This window comes from Anabrus simplex, chromosome 7 (assembly GCF_040414725.1).
Source record: "Anabrus simplex isolate iqAnaSimp1 chromosome 7, ASM4041472v1, whole genome shotgun sequence".
In the NCBI taxonomy this organism is placed as follows: domain Eukaryota; kingdom Metazoa; phylum Arthropoda; class Insecta; order Orthoptera; family Tettigoniidae; genus Anabrus; species Anabrus simplex.
In genome coordinates, this window is record NC_090271.1 from 221959518 (window position 1) to 221968335 (window position 8818).

The following is an 8818-nucleotide window of genomic DNA, read 5'->3' on the forward strand; positions in this document are numbered from 1 at the left end:
TAAATTAAGCAAATTAAAAAGGTACTCGGAAATGCCTTATTCCGTCGATAAACAAAACAACGTGTACCTGAAGACTGTTACGCAATGTCATTAAGTGAACATTGAAGTAAAATTGCACTTAGAAAGAGTCTAACACTGTCCATGAAAAATTATTACAAAGTATAAATTATAAGTTCAAGTATGACACTGAAAGTTCTATGTTTCCTCGGAACTTCACATGAGGAAAGCACAAACTCAGATATGGCATGGGTACTCTAAGTTTCCACAGTCTGTTACGATGACACAAGTCTAAACACAAGTACAGATGCGGCAATAAAAAAATATTTCATGTTCCTTCAATTTGTTATGAAACATAAGTTCGAACGTAATACTCTGAAATACTCTAAATTTCCACACTCGTCAATGTGGCACTCGGAAAATTGCAACATTCATAAGAAAATGTCGATGTACCCACAGCTTGTCGAAAAACATAAGTTAAAATGAGACACTCGGAAAATTTCTATGTTCCCAAAGTCTGTTTACGAAATACAAGTTCAAAATACAAGTTCAAATGTAGCACTTGGAAAAGTTACAACACTCACGAGAGGAATTTTTTTTGCTAGGGGCTTTACGACACAGATAGGTCTTATGGCGACAATGGGATAGGAAAGGCCTAGGAGTTGGAAGGAGGCGGCCGTGGCCTTAATTAAGGTACAGCCCCAGCATTTGCCTGGTGTGAAAATGGGAAACCACGGAAAACCATCTTCAGGGCTGCCGATAGTGGGATTCGAAGCTACTATCTCCCGGATGCAAGCTCACAGCCGCGCGCCTCTACCCGCACGGCCAACTCGCCCGGTACGAGAGGAATTCTAAGTTCCTTCAGTTAGTCACTGAAACACAAGTCCTAACACGGCACTTGAAGAAAATAATAGTTCCAACTCCACTGGAACCGAACACTCGAAATGCAAAGACTCGTCCGGCCATAGGTTCGGTCCGCACTTGTAGAGCTCCACCCGTCACCCGTGTCGCAGAGACGGTGGAGTAACACACACTCAATCTGTAGCCCGGATCGCCCTCCTTTTATACACGATTGTGACGAAGCATCTAGAACGTGGGTATTATCCACCTCTATAACTCCCAAAGTACACGGTGGATTTTCTCGAAAATTTGACAGATTGCATCTGTTACGATGGCCTCCACGCTGGCGATGTCAAAACAACAACATTTTAACGCCCAATAGATGTTTACACATGGGTCGGGATATTACCATACTGTATATGGTCACGCTTGGCTGTGTAGAGCTTACTCGAAGCGGCTACGCCACGGCTGAGTACGTCAGCGAGTTCGGTGGGCTGCCTATCTTCCACCTCGCGCGAAGTTCAACACACATACTTCGAACTTCTTTCAAGTACCGGCGTTTCCGGTACAATATGCTTCAACTGTAGGAGATACGCTGCTTGCAAAATAACACCCCCTGCTCCAATTTTAAGTCTCATCCAATATTTTAGTACTCTTTTAACGCAATCAGCTTCGATACACTCCCCACACATTCGTAATGCACCGGCATTAGCCGTGCACTGTGGTAATTGCACTATTATTTTGCTGAATCTGAAAATAATCTGTTCAACATGTCTTTTTTTGTCCTCTAAACTCCATAGTTTCACCCCATCCAGTACTCTGCCTAGCACCAACGTTTTTAAAACTATTCTCTGTAAAACTGTAATTTATGCCAGGGAATTTTGATTCTAGGATGTTGAACACCGAAAGTGCTGCGGTCCCCTTCATTTCGCCACCTTACTTTGGTCTTCCCAGCCTCCTCTCCTGTTTATAATTACTCCCAAATATTCTAATTTGCTTACCTCTTCAATCTTCACTCGCTGTACCACCCATATCCTTTCATTCTCCCTTCTCCTAGTTTTACTTACTAGCATCACCTTCGACTTACTTCCATTAATTTTCAGGGACCATTTCCTTGAAAACTCCTCCACCATATTGAGGCTTTTCTGTAAACCTTCCCCTGTCACGGCTAGAAGGATCACATCATCGACAAATATTAAGCCTGGTATTTCCAACCCGTTTACCGCTGGCACTGCCCAGTTATTTCCCCGTGATCCTGGAGGATGTCGTTGATGAACAGGAGAAATAATATGGGCGGTAACTTACAGCTCTGTTTCAGTCCTACCTTACATTCTATTTGGCTCCTCAACAGATTTTCCTCCAATCTAACCCTACAATATACACTGACTTAGCAAATGTCATGGGATAGACACCTAACAGCGTGTGGGGCCTCCTCTGGCCCTGCGAACTGCAGTGAGACACCGTGAAAGTGAGTCGACAAGTCCCTGGTAGTCCTCTGGACGCAGCTGACACCAAATCGTTTGCAGAGTGGCCGCCAATGCTGGTCGTTTTGTGGGTGAAGGATCCATGGGACGGAACTTGCATTCCAGGACGTCCCAGATATGCTCGATAGGGTTCATATCGGGGCTCCTGGGTGGCCATTTCAACTTATTGCAGCTAGTATTCAACTACCTTAACTCTTACGATAGCATCTGGATATTGCCAACCGAGAACAGCAGTCACCTTGGATATTTGACAAGAAATCATGACGCAACTTCCTCCCCCACAGATCATCTGTGGAGACTTCAACGCTCACTCCTCGGCATAGGGTTGTCCAACCACCGATCGCTACGGCAATGATGTAGTCAATATGGTCGAACAATATAATTTAGTCATCCTGAATGATCATTCCCCTACATTGGTTCCTTCACCGAATCGTCAGAAATCGGCAGTTGACCTCACTGTTGCTACCCCCTCTTTATCCTTGTCCACCGACTGGTCCGTCCTTACTGAGTTTGGGGGTTCCAACCACTTTCCCAATTTGATCACAATAGAGACTTCTCCTCTACCTCAGCACCAGAAGTGTCAACAGGAAAATTTAACTGCTCTAAAGCAAATTGGCCAATATTTACAGCCAATATGGATGAAGAGATATTACGTCTTCCACTGCAAAATTCTAGTGGTGTCAGCTACAATCTCTGTATCTCCGCTATGGAGAAAGCTGCATCCGATTTAATTCTCCTGAAGAAAGTTGGATCTACACACACGGGAAAACCAGCTGTCTGGTGGACCCCAGATTGCTCTCGAGCTGTTGCACGACGACGGACGTCCCTTCGGCGATATCGGGAACAGCCCACTTTTGAGAGGTACCAGCAATGCCTGCACACTACAGCTCAAGTAAGGAGATTTTTGAAAGAAAGGAAAAGACACAGCTGGAAGGAATTCTGTGCATCATTAGATAGGAATGCCAACATCTCCGACGTCTGGAACAAAATCAAAGCCTTCCGCCACAAAGATCATAGTCCACGAGCCCATACGATCTCATCAGCCTGTATAGAGGGATTCTTTGACAAAATAGTTCCACCGTTTGTTGACTCTCAACCCTTTCAGTTCAACACGAACCCGAGTACTCATTTCTTATGCTCTCGCTTTACATTGGCTGAGTTGCAAAATGCAATAAAACAGTCCTCAAGTACTGCACAAGGTTTGATATTTGTTACCTGATGCTGGTCCATTTATCAATCCATGCTCTACAGTGGCTGCTTCGGATCATACACGAAATATAGTCTCAAGGAGAATTTCCAACATCCTGGCACTGCCTTCGTGATATACAGGCCATACTATACCTCTGATGACGTCACGCTTCGGGTGGGTGTCTTGGAGACGATACGCATCCGCTCCCCTTGAATAACACACTCGTTTAAATTAGTTAAGAAGCTGTTAACGGTTATGAAACCAAAAACTATTCATAAATATTTGTTAGTTCTGATATACAATGCATATCCTTCCACCTAACGTTCTATTTTTCGCGTATATCCGTTCGTTTCCTTGAGTACAGGCTAACATTTTGAGACATATTCTTACGATTTCCATTAATTTTCTAGTCAACTGGAACGTTCACATCATTCACACTGATAGAAAACAAGCAAACAATTACCAATACAATATACTAAAATGTAAATTATTTCTGTACCATCTATTTAATACCTGCAAGAGAGATTACGAATAAGCTAACCTTCAACTTCCAACAATAACAAAACATTTACTGTCACTGTCATGAAATTCAGTTATTGTGTAAAAAAATGTAGATTTTAAAACAGAAAATAATGCCTATACAATTATTTCCATGCAATAACACTGTTCCATTGCCTATGATATTAAATCTGATAGGAAACATCTCAGCAGTGTTATTTCACAATACATTTCTACCTAAAATGGTAAAATGCATAAATTGGACTTAAATTTTCAAATACACCGATTTCAAATAAGCCGCAAGTCCGATTACATAAAAATATACCTAATGTTACCCATGTTTTAGACATAATAAGAAATTTTAATCCACCATCTGGACGAGACACTCTTATCTCCCTCAGGATTTAGTCTTCAGGAAAGTGGTTGCTACACACAACTGTGTGGTGATTAACTATTAATTTCTCCCTAGGAATATCCTTCTTCCATAACCTAACTATTTCTTCATCAGAAGGAAACACAAATACTGGAGTGTACTCTCTTAGTTCAATTTTGGCTTTGCAGCCAGGCACACAGCAACTCTTAGCATGGTGATTTCTCTCATTGATAACCTTAATTCAATTATATACACATCGTGGTTGATAATAAAACGCTGAATGCACTAACTCAATTCATTTTACACTATGGATATAACATTACACAAATAAACTACAAAATTAAAACACGGCAGAGCGATATCCTTAACCTATAGCCTCACATGAATACACGCTAACACTAAGTTTTCTTCACTAACTGAGGACTTTTCACTTAATAATGCAGTCGATAACGACTCAGTTTGATATATATCTGAGTAAACATGCTTCCAACGTTAAAAGTTTCAATAAAAAACCGAAGAGTTCACATGTAACTCAACTGACTCACGTGCTAAACTTCCCCCTAAAGATCAAAAATAAAAAATAAAATAAAATCACTTTATTTGCAAATGAGGTGCCTACCTCGGTGGCAAATGGTACACTAAAATACATTATTGTCAAGCACTAAATATTAAATTAACAAGAGAACAAAATTTTCCTATAATACAATATTATACAATTTACGCTAACAATTTTTTCTATTAAACACACAGCTCATCCTTAGTAAATTTATATTGTTTACAAAATTCTACTAATAATATCTCCTGTACTACTTACAAATATAGTCAACTGATATACTTTATGTGGAATTACTTCAAATGATACTGTACAACTGGTATAAGATTAAAATTTACATTGTTGATTGTTTCCCGCGCTTGCTACAGTACGGCCTGTACTTCACGAAGGCAGTGATCCTGGCTAACACGGGTTGTGATACCCATCCTCAAATTCGGAAAGGAACCAGAGGATCCGAACGCATACCGTCCTATCGCCTTGTCTTCATGTATACTGAAAACCGTCGAGCGAAAGATTAAACTTCGACTCCAATGGTGCTTAGAATTTCACAATCTTCTACAACGATCTCAGAATGGTTTTCGAAAAGGAAGAAGTACCTATGATAGTCATGCACTGCTCGCTACGGACATATATAAGACATTTGCTGGGAACAGTTACATGCTTGCCCTTTTTCTGGATATTTCTGCTGCATACGACAATGTTGATATCTCAAGATTAGTATCTAAATTGATGGACCTCGCCCTTCCTCATCCGCTCATCAAGGGGATTTACAATCTTCTACACACCAGATGGATATATATGCGTTATCATGACAAACTATTTGGCCCACGGAAAGTCTCACAAGGACTGCCACAAGGTGCTGTGCTTAGTCCCCTGCTCTACACCATTTGCACCAGTGATCTAGAGACCATATTTTCTCCCAGGATTAAAATATTACAATATGCTAACCATGTGTGTGTGTGTACCAGTGCAAACTCTCTCTAAACTGTAGAAGCCCACGTGGTTTCAGTTGTATACCAATTAGACCATTGGCTCCTTGAAAATAATTTATCCCTATCGCCTTCCAAGTCTCAAGTAGTGATATTTACGCGAAAATACCTTAGAGTACCACCCTTAACCTGGAACTTGGGACCATACAACTTCAGAGTCAAACCTCAGGAAAGGTTTTTAGGTCTCACATATGACACTCGACTGACAAGGTCGCCACATATATCTGAGTTTACAACAAAACTGGAACGAACTTTGAATATTCTTCGTGCTCTCACCCGAACATGGTGGGGGGCTGATCCCTGTGTTCTCCTTCTCCTACATCGCAGTTTGATCCGATCCAAAATGGATTATGGGAGTATGTTTTATCATAACGGAAGCAAAATCGCTTTGCGCAAGCTGGACAGAATACAATATAGCTTTGTCAGGAGCAATGGCTTCGACCCCAACAAACGCATTGATACTAAAGTGCATCGAACCTCCTCTTGCTGTACGTTGACAGTATTTAGCAGAAAAATTCGTAGTAGTCAGGATGTACAACAATGAACCACCAATCTGCAGCAGTTTGGCTGATTTAGAAGCAGTTATTAGAGAGCAAGGACACCGAAAATGGATGAAAAGTATATGTCTTCTGAACAGTCTTCAGTTTCTACGCCCCATACTTCCATCGTCAACACCCCACAAGTCTTGCCCTGCTTTTGGGATTCCGTACTCCTACTTATTGTTTTCTGTTCCAATACAATCTTTCTTACAACAGACTTCCTTCCTCTAACCAGAGTTCAGTCTCACTCAAAGACAGTGGCCCAATGCTCTTCAGATCTTCACTGATGGCTCAAAAATACCCTCACCGCCTGCAGTGGGATGCGCTTTTTACTGTCCCGCAACTGAAGAATCTCGTTTATTCACTTTACCATATGACTGGACTATTTTTATAGCAGAAGCTGTCGCTATTTCCGAAGCTCTAGCATACAGTTTGAGTTAAATCTTCTGCGGTTCATATTAATTACTGACTCTCTCAGTGTCTTGAAGAATTTACAGTTACCCGCTACATACAAACTAAGGGTTCATCAAATTCAGATCATTAAGTGAATTCGACAACTTACACGTCTCAATATTGCTGTGCACTTTCTTTGGATACCTAGTCATAAAAGTATCAAACACAACGAGTATGTTGACCGGCTCGCTAGACCAGAAACGCATCTGGGTGAACGACTAGATTCACCAGTGTCTATTCAAGACTATGTGCCACGTATCAAGCAGCTTGCCTGGACGCAAAAAGAAGAATAGTATATTACAAAAGGGCAACGGGGAAAACAATACGCTGCAGTCCAACCATATCCTCCTCACTCACCTTGGTTCTCCAAGTGGAATGCTTGTCGCCGATACATCCCTTCTCTTATTCGCATGAGGTTCAATCACGGCAGTTTTGCAAATCATCTCTACCGGATAGGAGTCCTAAACTCGTCTTACTGTACATGTGACCGCCAAGCAATCGCTGACCTCAACCACATTTTCTTCTCGTGCCATCCTTATAATATACAGCACCGGGCGAGTTGGCCGTACGGTTGGAAGCGCGCAGCTGTGAGCTCACATCCGGGAGATATTGAGTTAGAACCCCACTGTCGGAGCCCTAAAGATGGCTTTCCGTGGTTTCCCATTTTCACGCCAGGCAACTGCTGGGGCTGTACGTTAATTAAGGCCACAGCCGCTTCCTTCACATTCCTAGACCTTTCCTGTCCCATCGTCGCTATAAGACCTATCTGTGTCGGTGCGACGTAAAGCAAAATAGCAAAAATAAATATAATGTACAGCGGGAAAAATTCATAACAACTTTACTTTCATTGAACTTCCAACTACAACTCAACCTCCAGTGGATTTTATTATCCTAACAACCAGAGGTATATAATGCAATCGCTATATTCTTAAAATACTTCGATTTAAGATTATGAAGTTTGACGTGATACTACTTCAGAAAAACTACGTAAACATACTACAGTTGAAGTGTCCCAATTTGTTCTTTTTTCTCTTTGTATGTATGTGTGTGTGTGTGCGTGCGTGTGTGTGTGCGCGCATTCTGTACGGGCCCAGAACGTCATCTCAGTATAACATTATGGAAGATTCATATGTGTATATGTATTCTCAGTGTATATTTAATGTATATACCGTTTTTGTATTCTAATGTATTTCTAGCTGATTGGTCTGGCACCTAAAGCAAATAAATAAATAAATAAATAAATAAATAAATAAATAAATAAATAAATAAATAAATAAATAAATAAATACATGATTTCCACAGCCAAATGTGACAATTACAGGACCTTAGCCCTTATTTCACATTCAAGTGAGACACTACTGTATATTTTAAAAGAGAGGCTTCCAGTTTACCTTTCTTCAGAGATCCCGCCTGAACAAGCTGCATATGTCCATGGTAAATGTATACGAGAACACATATTTAACATCGTCAGTTGATTGAAAAAAGAAGTTAATTTCAACTTCCTCTCATCAGCTGCTTTTTAAGACTAGCTGTATTCAGTGAGTGCGAGTGCGGCTAGTTTGTTGAAAAAGGGTATTCCTGCACATCTGATAAGGAATTTTCATGAAGACAACTCAGCTATGCTTGAAGTTAATGTCAAACTGTCTTGGAATTTCAAAATCCAGAAAGGTGTCCGGCAGGACAGCATACTGTCACCGTGTTCTTCAATATCTATGACGGGTACATTATGAGGGCTGCACTCGAGGAATGAAATTGTAGATTTCCTGTTGGTGGTAAGAACATATCTAACCTACGTTATGCAAACGATACTGCATTTATTGCTATTGATGATAAGAAAATATCAGAGCTCATTTCTCGCGTCAAAAATTTCAGTGAGACTACTAATTTACATGAACAGGACCAA